General features: G+C 42.4%; 1 long non-coding RNA gene across 4 annotated transcripts in view; it reads left to right on the forward strand.

Moving 5' to 3' along the window:
• The first annotated feature begins 14 nt into the window (after positions 1-14).
• The window catches only part of LOC112551855, a 52612-nt gene continuing 33104 nt past the window's right edge, over positions 15-19522 (forward strand). For 3 of the 4 annotated variants that reach the window (XR_003096177.1, XR_003096178.1, XR_003096175.1), the window contains exons 1-2: positions 15-864; positions 4534-4580. This is a non-coding gene — a long non-coding RNA (uncharacterized LOC112551855). The remainder of the gene's footprint in view (positions 865-4533; positions 4581-19522) is intronic. The other variant, XR_003096179.1, reaches the window with a different exon arrangement.

The following is a 19522-nucleotide window of genomic DNA, read 5'->3' on the forward strand; positions in this document are numbered from 1 at the left end:
CAAGGACCTCGTGCTGCCCGTGTCCAGCCTGGCCACGGCCGCCGAGCCCGAGCGGGCAGGGGGCAGAGTCGCCCGCAGCTGCAGCTGAGCCAGCGGCTCCCCCTGCCCCGCGGCTTCAGCTCCGTGCAGCGGGCGCTGAGGAGGGCCCAGAAGCTCCCAGAGCAGCCCCCCACCTCCTCCTGGCCTTTCCCTCTCCACTGTCTCTCTCCAGGGGACTGGAGGGGCACAGGCCTGCAGCTACACCAACAACGCGCCTTCTCTGCCCCTCAGCTCACTAGGAACTCAGTGTGTGCCTGTCCCCCCAACCCTGCTCCTCGCAGACTGAAGCCCCAAAAGGCACAAGCTAAGATTTCCTGTATGAGCAGAGCACAGGTTCTCCTTCAGGCCTGGGGACAGAGTGAGAGAGGAACGCTCCTAACCCGCTGTGGCATTTTTGCCAATCCTGCAAGACTCTCAGCTGTAGGCAGGAGCCTGGGATGACTGTGCAGTTCAGAAGGGGGATAGAGAAGCAGCCCCCTGAACGGTCAACCCCACAGAAGCGAATGCCACCAGCCCCCTTCCCGCTTCCACCAACTGCTGTTACCATTCAGAGTTCACATTCTGCCAGCCTCCACTGGGGCAGTTTGGGACTAGGGCTCCCATTATATTAAGTGCTGTTGTACAAACACCTAGAAAGACATGGGCCTTGCCTGGAGGATTTTACAATCCAAGATGCCTATTTCATGCATTGTAAACCTTACCCAACAGTCAGACCACAGTCCAGGTGATTACTGTACAGGTCCTCACCTGCAAGGAAAAGATCAGTAATGCAGAAAGAACACCATATGGCTAATAAGTTGCAGTTCCACCCTTACCTCATAAAAGGTAATTATTTATCTGCTTGTTTCTTTTAGCTTTAAAGTTTATAATTAAGCAATAATGCCAATGGCGAGGGCATTTCTTGGCAGTGGATGACTGCCAGAAGGTGACTTAGCTTTCTGATACTGTCAACAAAATTAAGCTAATGAAATCTGTTTGTCATGAACAGAGAGTGTTTTCTGAGTTTGAATTCATTTTTTCAGCTAGGTTTCCTCTTTCCAGTTGATCCTTTAGTGAAGACAGAAATCGGGTCACGACCAAATGCATTTTGAAGAAAAAGAGTGGAATAAGATGAAATGTACAGATGAGAAAAGAAAGTCCGAGACATCACAAGTGTTTCGATAACATACTAATTGCACATGTAGAGGAAAATACTTGACTTTGTTCTTATCACAGATTTTGGTTTTAACCCAACCTTTACTGCTTCAGTATTGGTGTGTTATCATTTTATAAACCGTCATAACATGTGCATGTGCATTGTAGATGGTTCAGAGTCCCAAAAGCATGATGTCACTCACGGGATACGCACAAATAGTAATGTAGCTTTGGGCTTGATAGTGCTTGCAGAACTCTGATGGATGGCAATGATAATTCTGAGAACAAGAAATGTGGTATTGGATCCATTCTTTTAGTGTCCTCTAGCAGTTGTGTACAATCTTTCATTTCCCAGACTCTGACTACATGGACTAGAGAAATGCTCTTCAAAACATGTTACAAAAATTCTCTTCACTAAAGACCTTGGCCCCACTGAAGTCAGTGGCAAAATGTCTTTTGACTTTAATTTGATGTGGCTCAATCACTAGCCAATTATATCATCAACCACTTTCCAATAATCAAAAATCCCAAATGCATGAACATTATAAAGCATTGGCTGTATCATTCTACAACCCGTCTTAAGGGAGGGAGTGGGTATTTCGGTATCTGTACCATGTATAATTTCATGACTTTTATCTCCATGAGTGGAGAAAGGAGGAAAAGTCAAGATACTCCAGCACCCCACATGAGTGAAGATAAATGCCATGAAAGGTCAGCCACTGGGTAAGACATTTCTTCTGCCAGTGGTTTTCACGTGAAATTGCTTTTGCAATGAATTCTTTAAAAGGAGAGTTGAAATATGCTGAAGGAAAGTACTTAAGAAAAACAAAAAACCAAATTGCTCAGCTTCTCTGAACTCATGAATTATGACATCAGTAGAAGAGCTATTGGAGTATGTAAAACAAAGAAACAGCAGTGAAAGAAATAACTCCAGAGTGTATATAGTATTAGTCAGGGGCATGTAAACATGTATTATGTACAACAGAGGTGGCCAGCCTGTGACGTGTGCCAGGAGTGGCACAGGCAGCCCCTCTGTGTGACACAGGAGATCAGGGAGGAGACAGGCAGGACAGCAGCAGATAAGACAGGAAGAAGAAAGCAGAGCAGCAGATCTGTCATGGGAAGGGGATTGCGCTCTGCAGGGGTAATTTGTGGCATACTTGCCAAAAAGGTTGGTCCCCACTGATATACAAATTGCATATATTAATTATCTGGAACAAAGTATCTGGCACTTCCAAATACAGTTTTAAGGACCAGTCCTGGTCTTAATTCTCTCTCAGAATCAGGAACTTGTAGAACAAGTGCTTAAAAAATACAGAACAGCCTTAGAAACATGGATTGTCTTAAAAGCTTAAGCTGAGCACAGGATTTCAAACACAAGAAAGAAACCTGGTTTGAATACTTCAGGGGTATAATTCAAAAACCATTTTTCTTTCAAGTATTTATTAGAAGGATTTGTAATAGTTTTAAATATTACATATCTGACAGTGCTAAAAATGGAATATATCACAAGTTCCTGCAATTAAGAACAAGATCATAATACCTCACTAAAGGCCTGATGCTACTCTGACGGAAATCAAGGGAAAGGGAGCAGATTGTTTTTAGACGGGTAGGACAGATCCTAAGAAGAGGTAAGTTTACAGAGAATGTAAAAGAAAAGAAGAAAATAAATTTCTTCAGGAAAGGCTTAAGCCCAAAGGGCGCTGACAGACGTGGAAAAAACAAACAGCACTTTACCGGAAGAGGAATCAATTTGACCCGGCTCCCCAGCATCTGTATAGCTCACACACTTCAGTGGGGCTTTTTGACACTTTTATCTAATAGCTGATTCAATCAGTTGATTCAATCAACTATTAGATAAAAGTGCCAAAAGCCCCACTGAAAAGCGAGAGTTATACAGATGCTGGGGAGCCGGGTCAAACTGATGCGAATCCTTTTCTGAGCATGCACTGCACTGGGTGCAGAGGCATGCTGAGTTGAAAGTAAAGTGCTGGGGGTTTTTCCCCCATATCTATAAGCAAAGATCTTACCAACTTCAACAAAGTTCATGATTAGTCCTTTTTAAATAAATGTGCTTTTGCCAGGAAATTGTCAAAACACTTATAAACAAAAAGAGAAAGGAGGTTACCTTTAAAATGTTTCTTATTTTGGAGTCATTACTCACATGAAGTTACTGGCCTTATGTTAATCAGAGTGCCTGCATAAGAAAGGATTATCGGTATTTATAAAAATGTTGAAGAATGCAGCCTTGTTTTTATTTTTTTCATCTTAAAGTGGAATTTCATTTATTTTATAAGCCATTACCTAAAGGTAGTTTTCAAAAGTGGAGAATATTCAGAAGTTATTAATGAAAAATGACACATTTTACTGTAGCATTTATGTTTTAGTGTAAAATTAAAGAGAGGGCAAGGTTTTTGAGGAAAAATTGATCCTTCCAGAGCTTTCACTACTTATACAGCCAAAATATTGAAAATCTTACAGAATAAATAATTTCACTGTTACTGAGACAAAATTCCTGATTACAAACTATCTCAATACTTGGGCTAAATCATGTATTCCCGATGCACTCTCAAAGTACACAAGTATTGGGCTATTATTGATATTTTTCAAAGAAGGTAACAAAACTAGAATTTGTTTGCTACAGTTAATGAGAAGCCAGTGGGCGTTTTATTGAGTACAGCCTTCTCTCCAGCCTAGCCTCTCCATATATACATACATAAAACACACACACACACGTATATATATAAAGAAACTAATGACTAATGATCTGATTCAAGGGAAATCAATAGTCAAACTCCAATTCTTTTCAGCGGGAACAGAATTGAATCTGTATTCTAAGAGGCACAGTTAGATCCATTTGGCTCAGATCTATCTGACCTGCCCCTCAGGCCTTCATCAAAATGTTTGTGCTGATTCAGTTCAATTTATTTAATGTATCAGAATTATAAAGACAGTCTTTAGAAATGCCAGCCAGAAATATGTAATTACATTTTTAGAAAATCATAAGAAAGGATCCAGTTTAAAAAAGAACTTAATAGGATGGAAAAGCTGTTCTTGATCATTTGTATTTTAAAAAAAGGATGTGTTATCCTCTAGTCCCAATAACATATAGTTTAATGTATTAAACAATTTCTCTTTGCAGGCTTTAAGTGCAACTAATAGAACCTTTAAAATCCTCCCAAAAGAACATCCTAAATTTCTATAACACATCTTAGAGTGAAAACTCTTGTTTACAGATTTTATTTTGATTTTTGGTTTTTGTGATACTTGCAATATGATTTCTCTTGAATTTTCTTATTATTAATCACACTCAGTTACTGGGAAATCTGAAGCCAAATCCTGTTTGCTTTCCCTCCTCAGGTAATCCGCTTGGAGCCCATGGACTTCTTGCTTAAAGAATTATTCACGTGAGTAAGGCAAGCAGAATTAGGGCCTACATTTTAAACAGGGGTGGCCAACCTGCTGCACACAAGTGTCATGAGGGGTTGTGTGTGTGGCACACAACAAATCAGGGAGGGGGCAACACAACAGTAGATAGGGCAGGAAGCAGAAAAAAGCAGCAGAGTGGGCAGGGAGCAAAGGGCAGAAAGCAGAAAACAGGAACAAATCTGGCAGGAGAAGGGGACTGGGAGGGTGTGGAACTAATTTGTGGTACATCTGCCTAAAAAAGTTAGCCCCTGGTATTTTTGAAGATGAGTGGCGTAGCATACCTAAAACTTGATCAGAAAAAAAACAGTGTGATGGAGTTCAAAACACAAAATCATTGTGAGGTTCCTCTCACAAATAGCCACCAATCATTTTCTCAGGCGATGGAGATAGCTCCTTGGCAAACAGAATGCAGAAGACACCTCCATGCTCTGTGAAGGCCTTAGTGTCCCTACGGGCCTAGGGCCATCCATATGGAGACCTCATATCACCTTATTAACTCTTGTGCTGGTGACTCCTATCCTTCTACCTGAGGCTAAAAATAAGTAATCAATTCTACCCCTCCTCCCCGCAAAAAACAACTTTTATCCTAAGATTAATACAAGCCCACTGTCCCACCTGAAGCATCACAGAATCATAGAAAATTAGGACTGGAAGGAACCTCAGGAGGTCATCTAGTCCAACCCCCTGCTCAAAGCAGGACCATCTCCAACTAGATCATCCCAGCTAAGGCTTTGTTCAGCTGGATCTTAAAAACCTCTAAGAATGGAGATTCCACAACCTCTCTGGGTAAAGTTACAGTGCTTTACTACCCTCGTAATGAGAAAGTTTTTCCTAATATCTAACCTAAACTTCCCTTGCTGCAACTTGGGACCATTGCTTCATGCTCTGTCATCTGCCACCACTGAGAACAGTCTAGTTCTATCCTCTTTGGAACCCCCTTTCAGGTAGTTGAAGGCTGCCATTAGTTTTTTGGGTTGTTTTTTTTTTTTTTTTTTTTTTTTTTTGCAACAATGGCACAGCTGTTGGCTCATATTTAGCTTATTGTCCACTGCAACTCCCAGGGCCTTTTCTGCACAGCTGTTATTTAGCCATTCAGTCTCCAGCCTGTACCAGTACATGGGATTGTTCTCTCCTAAGTGCAGGACTTCGCACTTACCTTGATTGAACCTCATGAGATTTCCTTTGGTTCAGTCCTCCAATCTCCAATTTGTCAAGGTCTTTCTGAATCCTTGCCACACTCTCCAGCATATCCACTACTCCCCTGCCCCTCCCCCCCCAGCTAGGTGTCATCTGTAAACTTGCTGAGGGTGCACTGCATTCCATATTCCAGGTTATTGTTGAAGATATTGAACAGAACCAGCCCCAGGCCCAACCCCTGGTGCATTCCACTTGATACCAGATGCCAACTAGATGCTGAGCCATTGATTAGTACCTTCTGAGCTTAATAATTCATCCAGTTTTCTATCCACTTTACAGTCCATTCATCCACTCCAGACTTCCTTAGCTTGCTTGCAAGAATGGTGTGGGAGATGTATCAAAAGCCTTGCTGAAGTCAAGGTATATCACGTCCACTGCTCTCCATGCCTCCACAGAGCCAGTCGTTTCATCATAGAAGGCAATCAGGTTGGTCAGGGCATGTCTTGCCCTTGGTGAATCCCTGCTGACTGTTCTTAATTACCACTTTCTCCTCCAAGTACTTAGAAATTGATTTCTTGAAGACCTGCTCCATGATTTTTCCAGGGACTGAGGTGAGGGAGACTGACTTCCTCCTTTTCATCCTTAAAGATGGGCACTATATTTGCCCTTTTTCAAACATCTGAAACCTCTCCCAATCACTATGAGTTTTCAAAGATAATGGCCAGTGACTCTTCAGTCACACTGACCAACTTCCTCAGCACCCTTGGGTGCATTGCATCCAGCTCCATGGATTTACATACATCTAGTTTTTCTAAATAGTCCCCAATCTGTTCTTTCACCACAGCTGCTCAACTCCTCCCCAAACTGTGCTGCCAGGTGCAATAATCTGCGAGCTGGCCTTGCCTGTGAAGACTGATGTGAAAAAGGCATTAAGTACTTCAGTCTTTTCCACATCATCTGTCACTAAGCTACAGTAAGGGATATACACTTTCCCTGACCTTCCTCTTGTTCCTGACATACTTGTAGAAACTCTCCTTGTTAACCTTCACATCCCTTGCTACCTGCAACTCCCAATTGCACTTTGGTCTTCCTGATTTCATCCCTTCATGCCCAAGCAATACACTTATACTCCTCCCTAGTCATTTGTCCAAGTTTCCACTTCTTGTAAGCTTACTTTTCATGTTTTAGGCAACTGAAGAATTCCCTGCTAAGCCAAACTGGTCTTCTGCTACACTTGCTAGTCTTCCTGTGCACTGGGATGGCTTGTTCCTACACCCTCAGTTGGGGGTTTTTTTTTTAACATGAGTCCAGGAGAGCTGGTTGTCTTTTCCCCTCAGATTGGCCTCCCAGGGATCCTGCCCATTAGTTCCCTGAGTGAGTCTGAAATCTGCTTTTCTGAAGCCCAGGGTCCTTACTCCCCTGCTCTCCTTTCTTCTTTTCCTGAGGATCCTGAACTCAAATCATCTCATGGTCGCTGCTATCCAAGTTGTCATCTACTTCTACATTCCCCGCCAATTCTTCTCTGTTTGTGACCAGCAGGTCAAGAAGACCATGACCCCTCCAAGTTGGCCTCTCCAACTTTTGCACCAGTGTTGTGATGTAGTGAGATAACACTTTTTCTGGGACAACTGGAGCTAATTCCAGTTAACTGCCATTTGAGATGCATGACAAAAGACTGCCCCACATGAGTCAAGCCTGGGACAATCAGACCTTAGATAAACCAGTCTTTGCTTGTAGCCTGAGAGAGCAATGCCTGCCCCAGATTTGTACAATCTTGCTACCTTCTTTTCACAGTTATTTAAAAGCCTGATCAGCTGAAAAAGAAGTCTTGGAAGAGGCACAGTTTTTCTAGTGGAAGCAATTCAGCCTTCTGGCTAAGATCAAGCAAGGCTGCGGGCACCTGAACCTCAAGGCCCTCAGGCCTGTGGCTTGTATGTAGGATGCCTGCCTGAATTTGGGGAGTATCCGAAGCCTGAGACCAATGGGTCTGGGAAGGAGAATGCTTGTCCAGCAGCGTTCCCTCTAAGCTATGCAGTGTGTGCAGCCGTGCTCATGCCGCACTGCTAGGCATACCTGTGCAGCTGCGCACACCGCGCAGCTTAGAGGGAATGCTGTTGCCCAGTGACAGAGCCACACAGCCTTGACGATTCAGTTTTGCTCAGTGAAATTTTGGAACTTGACTGTTAGGCTTTGCCCAATTGAATATGGAACTGATTTGGCCTTGTTAAAAAAATAAAGAAAAATCAATATGTTGTTTGTACCTATTTCAGATTTAAATGAAAAATTAACAGGGAAAAATACACAGTAGCACTTAATACACCATATTTTGCAATATTTTCTCCTCATCTAGATTTTCTATACCAAAATACTTAGATCAGGACACAGCGATGGTAAAGAAAAAGGAAAATAAAAATGAAAAAGTTTAGAATCCACCTGTAAATTGTGATTCAGATCTAAAGTAGACTGACAGCAGTTGCAATTCCATACCAGTTGGTGATCAATGCAGTCTCCATGAAATGAAATGAAGGTTTACTCCAATTCCTAATGAATAGATGTCCTTAGTGACCTGAGGAAGGGCACTTGATGCCTGAAAGCTTTTCCAAGAGCTCTTCCAACTGTACAGTTACTTTAGTCCAATAAAAGATATCACAAAAAAGCCTCACCTCTCAGTAAAAAGTCATTATTGCATTTGACACTAATTGGCACATTTAATGATACTCCCTGTAGAAAGGCTAAGGATGGATCAGACATTGAAGACTGAGCCAATGCCTCACCATACTTGTGATCACCTAGGTTTAAGTCTGAAGCATATTAACAGTGAAGTTTAAATAGATATGTCTGTACTATACCCATTCTGTAGATGGCTAAGGGACTTCAGCTTTCAGTGATTTTTTGGGGGGGAGCTTTTCACAGCATTACATTTGCTAATGGTCAACTTTCCTTTCTAAAAAATTGTCTCCCGATATACACCTTGTTTACTTTGCAGTTACAGTATTGCTACAATGGTCAAAGAAAGCAGGGAACAAAAACCACTTGCCTAAAGTACAATGCTTGCCTAAATTATGGCACTGTTGAATTCATCTCCATGTGTCTAATTCTGTTTTAAACTAGTGATCAATTACTGCTTTTTGCCACAGGATTAGGTCCGGTTGCCTGCTGAGTGTCCTCAATAGCTACTGAAATAACTGAAAATTGAAAGCTCTCAGCACCTCTCAGGATCAGGCCCATAATCTCCATTTAAACAGATACAGAGAATATCTGTCCATCTTGAAGAAAGGATTTAGAGTGGTGTCAAAAAGCACTGATAGTACATGTAGATTATAGATAATATAATCCTTCATGTTTGGTATACAGTCTTTTTAGCTGGATATCGTCTTAATCTCCAAGAAAAAGGTATGCTCATTTAGAAAAGAGATTAGAATACCAGTATTTCTAATCAGTAGATTGCAAAATCCCAACTGCTATGTCTATTTCACTATTTAAAATAAAGGATTTCCTGCAGTCCTTTAAAATAAATACACAAGTGATCAAACATAATATTGTTTATACTTCCATACTGGCTAATCAGTCCAGGACTGTGCAAAGAAAGTGATTAGCTTGGTATTTCTTTGATGATAGCAAGCCATTATCTTTTCATATAAAGCACTCATGCAGTTATAAACATCTAACAGGTAGGTGAATGCACCTATGTTAAAAACCAACTAATGTATATGTATGCTTTGAACTTCATACCATTTGTCAGCTCTTGACTGCAGTGAATCACTGAAAATACACATCACTGGAAATAAACGATCTAAACAGTAATTTCTTCAGGTTTTAAGAAGTAAAATATTAATGTGCAGCACATATTATCACACCATATTTCATGACAGGTGTGAGAGGACATCATAAGTGAAATGGTTAGCCAGTTCATTTTACCATCTTCTGAAAAAATAAATTCCTGGTACCTTTAAATGTACATATGGCTTTATATACATTAGTCCATATATTCCTCTAGCTACATAAAACTATAAGTAATAAAACTCAGTTACACCTGTTCAACACAAAACTGTATTTTATGGAAACATGAGTTATCAGTTAATTTTGCAGCTAATAAATAAATGTTACTAGTGATACCTTTAATTTTTACAAAAATAAAGTTCAAATTTTCAACGTTTACGTCCTGAAATGTCTATTATGAAATACAAAGGTTTAAGTAACTTGTCATTATTTCATCAGGATGCTTTTTTTCCTGTTCCCAGCATTTGTCACCATCCATGTATCAGAAATTCAGTTTGTTTTAAAGAGCTGTTAGATTTTTTAGTGACTATTCCAAAGTGTAACAAGGCAACTGAAATCTGAAGAGCTTTATGGGCCAAATTTTGCTTCCCATTCTTGTGGATAATGATGTAATGAAATTCATTGTTATGCAAAGGGCCAGCCTAATATATCCTATGTACTTCTTAAACAGGACTTGATACTGCACAGAATTTGTTGTGCTGAACAAGCAGAATGTAGTCCAGCATGTTTGTGATCTACATTCACAAAAGGTCACACCATTGACCTTCATTACCTTCTGCATCCTCTTTTGTGGGTAGCATAGTCAACATGTTGAGCCTGAACCTGCAGATAACTGTGTCAATTGACGGATAAAGGCTTGAATGCTCTTCAGACTTGTCTTAATATTTTATAAAATACACAGTTGGTTTACATCAGGGGTTGTCAACCGGGGGTATGTGTACCATTGCGCGCTGCTGCGCAGGCGCAGCCTGCATGGCTGGACACGGGGGTGAGGCAAGCTTGCATGCAGCACCCACCACTGCTCCATTTCTGGCTGCGCACACCCCTCCTGTCCGCACTCCACATCCGGCCTCCAGGGGTACACTGATCTAAAAAGGTTGAAAGCCCCTGGTTTAAATAATTATGATCATGATCTTAATTGTGAGAGTGCTCAAAGGCCTTAGTCAAGAAGCAGAGGTGAGGAGAGGCGGGGGGGGTCATGTTACACTAGGGTTCAGAACAGATATTACATGTGCCCCTGAATCAATTATGCCTGTTTGTCCTGGAACAAAAATAATGCAAGATTCATAGAATCATAGAAGTAGGGTCGGAAGGGATCTTGTAGATCTTCAAGTCCGACCCCCTGCCTGGGCAGGAGGGAAACTGGGCTCAAGTGACCCCAGCCAGGTAGGCTTCGAGCTGCCTCTTAAAGACCCCCAGGGTAGGAGCTAGCACCACTTCCCTTGGAAGTTGGTTCCAGATCCTAGCCGCCCTAACTGTGAAGTAGTTCCTACAGATGTCTAATCTAAACCTACTCTCCAACAACTTGTGGCCATTATTCCTTGTTATCCTGGGGGGCGCTAGGGGAAACAAGGTCTCCCCCAAACCCTTCTGGTCCCCCCTAGTGAGTTTATAGATGGTCACAAGGTCCCCCTTTGTGGGGTACATACTCATTGGCATGTACACATATCACTCTTCTAATCAGGGTTTAGTGAGTGGCTGAATACAGTGCTACTTTTCTGCTATTGATTCAGTAATGCAATTCCAAGATAATTGTACTGATGTACTTCACAATAACCCAGGATAGACTGTTACTACCTCTTATCCAGGGAACTTTATTAGGATTTATCCCAGGACAACAGACAGTCATCTGTACAACTGTACTTTGTCCCAGGATAAAATGGCTTATCTTGGAATACATGTGATATTTGTTTGCAGCCTAGGTATTGTATAAACACAAAGAAAGGGAACAACTCAAGTATTTACTTTTGGTTCCCAAAAGGCTTCCCATCTAGAGAGACAAACATTAGGCAAAGAGCAGAATGGAATACAGCATATTCAAAATCCCCTGATCTTCCAGGCCACATTTTCTTCCATGCACTGTGGTCTTGTTTACTTCACCAGGACTCTGCACAGAGCACAATGTGAAACGTGGACATCTTGTAGCGTAAGGGCAATAGTGCTCTGAAGTTTGATAAGTTGTTAGTTCTAGTATATAATTTTTTTCTTTTATGTTTTATTATTTAAATTCAGTCCTTCCTAAATGCTTTTAAACCTTGCCTTTTATTTATATATGTCACTGCATTTAAACCTAGGCTTTTCCTGTTTTAATTTACAATATATTACATTTACTGATACTAAAAACAAACCCCCAAGCCCCCCCAAAACAAAAACTAAGATTCTGTTACTCCTCCAAATGCCTTTGTTGCATTATTCATACATCTAACAACAAACTAGGTCCAAGCTCTGTGGTCTGATCCTGTTCCCACTGAAATGAATACAAATAATCTTTTGAGTCAGATCCCTTCTAGTAAGACTCAGCACTCATAATAGCATATTATATGATCCAAGTACTTTATGAATAGAAACAAATTTTTACAGCACCCCAGTATGTGCCTTAAGAATATTAGCTCTTTTTTATTTATAGAGGAGGAAACACAGATGTAAGATAACGTACCCAAAGCAGCATGGCTAGACAAAGGGAGAATTGAGTCCTAACTGACTCCCAAGCCAGACCTGATTAATCCAGAAACCGCCACACCTCTCTAGGTAAATTTGAATATTTCAAAGGCTCATTTCTTCCATTCCTATTCAAGGGAGTATTTCAGAGGGACTGTCCATTGGAGGAAGGGCTGAAATCAATGAGTTTTGCTATTGACCTCAATGGGAACAGATCCATAGAGGTTGGATCTAACTTGTTCTTATCACGTAAATTTGAGGATGACAAAATTAGACCCTAGGTTTCTGTCTAATATGTCTTTTCCATCTAATTTAGCTTCGATTTAGTGAATATCTTTGTTTTTGAGATCATTATGGGAAAATACTTTCTGATGTCACCCTCACCTACATAGCGTTTCTAATTTCTCAGGTATCACTTATTGTTTATGGTTGTGGTTAGATGTTCACTGGCAGTGGCATCAGCAGCAGTACCTCAATAGAAGAATGACAGTATTCCAGTAAGTAGGGAGTTCAGTGGGCACAACTATATGAGATGCTTTACTGCGCAGAAGTGTAGTTTACTGTGCAGTAGGCATGTGCATCCACACATACACATGCTTACTGCACAGTAAACCTCGCTAATCACAAGTGAATTTGCTACCTGCAAATACAAGTAGCAAATTTACTTTTGATTAGTAACGGCACAGTAGTAGTCATGTAGAGGCCACCAGGTGGTGGGAGATTGCTCCCTATCCCTAGAAGCTGCCTGCTACTGTGGTGGGTTCTGCCACTGGAGCCTGGGATGGGACTATGCCCCCCTGCCATGGCAGCAGGGAGCTCCAGGCCCCCTGCTCCAAGATCACAGTTGGGAGTGGGGGTTGGAAGATACTTATCTCCCAGCTCCTACTTCACCATCAGAATCAGGGAACAGGGATCTGGGAGACCTTTATTTTCCAATGCCAGCCTTGCAACCACAGAGCTGGCACTGGGAGATAAGGATCTCCCAGCCTGAGACCATGGAGATCCTTATCTCCCAGCAGTGACTCCACAGTTGCAGAGCTGGTGCTGGGAGTTCCCTGGTGGGGGGCTGGGGAGCCTATTCCCCACCCAGCTCTGTGCTCATGGAGTTGAGCAGGGAACAAGCTCCCCAGCTACCACCCCACAATTGTGGAGCAGGAGCTGGGAACTGTTCTGGTCAGGGGCAGGTCCCAGCCCCATGCCCCAATTGGGTGATCAAGGCACAGGTCTTGGAAAGAGCTTCAGGGATGGGGTTCCCGATTTGCTGGTGGAGCTGCTAGCAGCGAGGTAGCTGCTAGCTGGCCCACCGGTGGATCAGGGCAGGAGCCTGGGGCCTGCCCTTCTCCTGCAGCTTTTTCCAAGTCCCCTGCCCCTGATTGGGGAGTTGTGGTCAGGAGCTCCCTGCTTCCGGAGCAGGGGGACATTGTCCCCACCCTGGCAGAAGGCAGGCCCTGGGGAAAGGGTGTAATATCCCAGCCCCTGGTGCTCCCTGCCAACCCCTGGGCTAGCAGAAGCAGGGGGGGGGGGTGTGCACATGCAGGGGGGCGGCTACAGCTCCCCCTGGTGGTGGCAGGGGCCCATTTCCGGGGCCCCGGGAAGCAGAACAGGTTTGTGGCCCTTAAAGCAACAACTTCCTGCATGTGCAGATGCCTGTCCAGAAGCATTTACTTTCCAAGTTTACTCATGAGTAAATTGATCCCAGATCAAATGCATGTGTAGACGCACCCAGTGAGTCTATAGATGACTGAAGAAACTGATCAGACATCTGCGTGTTTGACTGCAGATGTTTCAAACGGCTTCAGGAGGAAGGAGTACATCCTGCTGATGTCAGGTCACAGCTCTCAGAGCTGTGTGAGGTTAGCTGTTACATTGCATTGTTCTACACCAGCCACCAACTCCTGTTTTCATCATGCTAATTAATGTATCCATGACATAAGACCATTTAGTAAGAGGTATATACTTTTTAAGAAAATACAACAAACAGATCTCACAACAGAATCCTTGATGAAGATCTATAGCATCTCAAATGCTATTAATGTTCTAAGAGAAAGAAATAGTACACAGATAAAAACTGAAATGGCTTCCATAACTGTTTCACAAATCCATTTCCTGCCATTAAAATATACCAGTAGCAGAGATAATTACTTTGGTCCTACAGAGTATGTCCTTCCTGATCTTAGTAGTCATTCTAGAAAACAGAAGTTAAAAATGAAAAGGAAATATACAGCTACAGTTTACTTTCCTAAATTTAAAAATGTCGATATAAATTTCCAGTAGCATAGTGACGAGGGGTGGGAAGGGGCCACGCCTCTGGGTGCCAGCCTGGAGTTATCAGGCTCGGGGATCTGCTACTGGGAGAACCCTCCCTCCCCCACTCAGTGATCGGCTGTGGGCAGGGGGGGGCAAATGGAAGCATTCGCCCCCAGGCACTGGAGACCCATGCGACACCGTGCAAATGGAAGCATTGGCCCCCAGGCACTGGAGACCCATGCGACACCACTGTAAATTTCCATTAGAATAACTGCCTAATCAACTGGCCCACCATTCCTTCCAAGATTCCTTCTGGCAATTGGCCAGATTAGCTAGGTTTTAGACAGCACAGCTGGTCCTGAATCCTTTATTCACAAGTAGTACCATTGTCTACAAAACCTTAGTTTCCACATCTGTATCTCAGTGCCATCCTACTCTCCAAGCATCCTATTGTTACACTGTCTAGTCTCAGCGTCCAAGGTCTCCATGCTAGTAACAACCTACTTGTTAAATGTCCAGAAACCACATAGCAATGATAGCTGGCACAGCATCAGGCAGGTTAGACTGGAAGCAACTGGCTTAGTGGTTGTCAGTAATGTGCAAACCCTTAAGTTTCAATCCTGCACTCCACTCCTGTAAAAAGGAGATTACTTAAACTAACTGGAGTTCTCTGAGATGTGCTGTCCATGTACGTTCCATTCCTGCATGCTTCTACATCCCTACAGATCAGAATGTTTTTATCAGCCATGCCCACTGGTCCATACCTGCACCCTAGCTGCTCTCATGTCTGCCATCCTGAGAACATTAAAATGGAGGATCTGACCAAATACCATTAATTTTCTTCAGTAAACAAAATCCAGAAAGTGGACCTGGATATTAGGAAGATGGAACACATAGGCAACACATTTTGAAGATCACTGGATACTGTAACTTGGAAAACTCCTTTGCTTTGAGTGGTTGTCTGTAAGTATTCTACTTCTAGGGACTCCCAAGCAGTGGTCTCAAGAAGGAGGTGAGATATCACAGTCTTATGAGAGTTGGGATTAAAGAACCACTTGGCAAAAGCAAATATAAGCTCTTGCTGCCTTTTCTATAGCACAATGATTCATAAAGGTGTGACTGGATCCTAAATGAAAGTGCCATGATAGCTTGAGGCCTGGGAGTGATAGCTTGGCAATTTGGTCTCCAAAGAATATCTAATTGGATATTCTTGGGAAAAAAGAGCTTTTCTTTCTATTTCCTGGGCATAAGCTATGAATACTTTAGCTGATATTCCAAATATTTTATATCAATTAAACAGACAATGCCTTTGCCATATCTGTACTAATACAAAGCTTAGGTAAGAAAATGGTGAGAAGCAAGGAAAGAAAGTGGGTAAATGAATTGTCTAATTATGTAATTCTGATACTATACCTTTTGAAATGAAATGACAACAAGTCATAAAAGAGGCATTGCCTCTATGAAAATGTGTGCGTATGGTGCATCTGCCATTAAAATCCCCAGCATTCAACGTATCAATGGGATAACGAGGCTCTCTCAGAAAGGTGTTGCAGCTGGCATTTGGCTAATGCTGCGAATGGTGGACTCAGAAGACATGCTACTTCTGTGTTTAAATCTCACAAAGGAGGAAATTCTCTGATCAGAGGAAACATCTGTAATGATCCCTTTAAAAATATTGACACTGCAAGGCGTGAAAATGTTGTGTTATTCTCAGCATGTAGATGAAAAACAGACACAGCATCCAGAAGAGCCATTCTGAAGCATATAGAAAGACCAAAGAGTTTAAATGAAAATAGAGAGACTAAAATAAAAGGACCATTTGTTAAAAGTGCTGATATACAATGCTTGTGGGCACAGGCCATAATTTTCTTCTATATGACCTTGTGTGTAGTAGCTCTTAACAGAATCTTTTCTTCCATTAAGTAAAATATTTTTATTGCTCTCTGGAGCAAGTTTTCATTATGAATACTCAGATAGAGATCATCCACACCACACTTTTTTGGGAGCATAAAGCTGGGTGAAATATGTTTCTTCTATATTGAGAAATTAAATAGGTTAGAGATAGTGGAATTTGGAATTTCAAGAGATGGTCTTAAAAGATATAGGAACAAAATATTTGAGCCAAGGAGAAAGCAAATATGATCATTGCCTAATTCTATTTGATCTTTCTTAAAATTCTTGGGATCAAGGAAATTGGTGGTTATATATACATTAGCCCTCCTAACCACAGAATTAGAAAAGCATTTGGTACAGACCCCAACTGCTGACTTCACTCAAGCAAAAGATTTTGGATTTCTCATTTACCTCTAAGGAAAATAAGTCTATAGTTGGGTAAATCCTTGGAATAGCTGATGAACAATTAAAATGTTCATTGACCATTTGGGAGCAGATAAGCATCTGCCCAAGTGATCCACTAGAGCAGAGCTTTCCAAACTTTTCATGTTGGTGACACACTTTTTAGACATGCATCATTTTGCGACACAGTAATTCAGTTCCGGGGGAGGGGCCAAGGGAAGCAGACGTGAGTAAGGGAGCTCCGCAGTGCCCTTCCGCAAAATTTTCTGCATTTCGCGCGACACACCTACACACTGCCGCCGACACACTAATGTGTCGCGGCACACAGTTTGGAAAGCTCTGCACTAGAGACTCAAAGCACCCATTGGAAAATGCCAGCTCTTAGCTTTCAGTTATTATTTTTCCTACGGGAAAAAAAGAGCAATTCTTCTATTGCAAAAAACTTGGAAAAACCACAACAGGTCAGAATGTTTTTGACACTGGATTCCTACTTGAAATCTCTGGGTTTATGTGAAGCTGTTTGAACACCTAACAGTGCTAATATTGAACCCCCAGCACCCGTAAAAAGGGTCTTATGGCAGCCCGCAGTGCTGAGGCATTGCCATTGTGCTAGAGTATTCATCAATCCTGGAAGAACCTCTCTGAAAACAGTTTGAAGACTCATGTTTGAATTCCTACCATAGATTGCTTTGTTTGAATTCCTACCATAGTTTGCTTTGCATTTTAGGAAAGAAAATCTGGCTTGACCTTATATATTTATATAAAAATCTTTGTGCTGATGTTGTTTACCATCACTTTTACTGTTTTTTTCTTGTATTAGATGAAAGACGGCCACACCTACAACCATATTGCTCTGAGCTCCATGATTTTTATTGCGTGTAGATGAGTTTCTTTCTTTGTCCACAGAGCTTGGCTGGAAACACTTAACTTTGAGCAGAGATGTGACAGCATATGCAGTGGTGTCTTCATTTTCATATGTATCTGACGTTTTACTAGGGTGTAAACTAACTTTAGCCAATCCTATAAATAGCAAAGATGAAATTCAGTAGAGAAATGATGAAAGTATAAAAAAGCAGAGTAATTTGTACTTTATAGACTAACTAAATCAGATACATAGTATAAGCTTTCGTGAGTCCAAGCTCAGCTTATCAAATGTTGTGAAATGACATGCACAGAGCAGTGTATAAAATGGAGAGGGTGATTTGAATACAAAAGGCAGAAAGGGAGGGAGGGAGACAGGGAGGGGGGGCAGTCTTGGGAGAGGCAAACAAGTAATAAACCCATAGGAACAAAAGGGGTCACAAAAGCTAATCCAGGTAATAGGATAAGAATCTGTAATACCTGTTTAAACCATACATAACACAATCTAGTCTGTGAAGGATTTCTTGTTCTTCAATATCCCATTCAAGTCGGTTTTTGAAGTTTTGCTGCCTAAGAACAGCAACAGGATGTCCAGGGAGGTTAAAGTGTCTGCCCCTGGTTTTTGTGTCTTTCTAGAGCTGATGTCAAATCAGTTTTCATTCATTCTTACACATAGGGATCTCCCCATCTGTCTAGTATAGGCAGCAGAGGGGGTATTATAAGCAGATGATATTTTCATAGTGCTTAGGGTCAGAAGGGACCTAAACAGGTCATCAGGTCCAACCCCCTGCCCCGGGCAGAAACGAGTGCTGGGGTCATAACACCCCAATCAAATATCTATCCAGCCTCCTCTTGAAGACCCCCAAGGTAGGAGAGAGCATCACCTCCCGTGGGAGTCCATTCCAGAGCCTGGCAGCTCTAACCGTAAAGTAATGCCTCCTGATGTCCAGCCTGAATCTTCTCTCTAACAATTCATGGCCGTTATTCCTAGTAACCCCCGGTGGTGCCTGGGGGAACAGAGCCTCACCCAATTTCTGCTGGTCCCCTCTGATGAGTTTGTAAACTGCCACCATGTCCCCTCGCAGACTTCTCTTGTGGAGGCTGAATAGATTCAAGCCCTTTAGCCTCTCTTTGTAGGGCCTGACCCACTGCCCCTTGTTCAGTGGCCCTCCTGGACGCAGTTCTCCAACTGTGGCCTGACCAACACCTGCATAGAGGGGGAGGATCACCTCCCTGGACCTACTTGTGATGTATCTGTAGATGCAAGACAAGCTGCGGTTAGCCTTACTGACCACTTCCTCGCATTGGCAGCTTATGTTCATTCTGGAGTCAACAATGACTCCAAGATCCCTTTCTGCCACTGTGTTGATAAGAAGGGTGTTCCCCAGCTTATAGGTGTGTTGCTGGTTCCTTCTCCCTAGATGCAGCACCTTGCACTTGTCTGCATTGAATTCCATCCTATTCTCATCTGCCCACCTCTGTAACCTGCCTAGATCTAGCTGGATTCTGTTCCTCCCCTTCAGTGTGCCCACCTTGCCCCATATCTTGGTATCATCAGTGAATTTCACACCCACATCCAGATCACTGATAAAGATGTTGAACAGTACAGGCTCCATGACCGAGCTCTGGGGGACTCGATTGCCCACATCCCCTCCAGGTTGAAAATGACCCATCCACCACCACTCTCTGGGTACTACCGTCTAGCCAAATTGCCACCCTTCTGACTGTGTAGGCATCAATGCCACAGTCACCTAGTTTTTTTAAGAGAATGTGGTGAGAAACAGTGTCAAAGGCCTTCTTAAAGTCCAGGAAGACGACATCCACCTCAATACCCTCGTCCAGGGACTTTGTGACCCGATCATAAAAGAAAACCAGTTTAGTCAGGCAGGATCTGTCCTCAGTGAACCTATCTTGGTTGCCCCTGAGCATTACCTCCCCTGCT

This window comes from Alligator sinensis, unplaced genomic scaffold (genome assembly GCF_000455745.1).
Source record: "Alligator sinensis unplaced genomic scaffold, ASM45574v1 scaffold60_1, whole genome shotgun sequence".
Classification (NCBI taxonomy): Eukaryota; Metazoa; Chordata; order Crocodylia; family Alligatoridae; genus Alligator; species Alligator sinensis.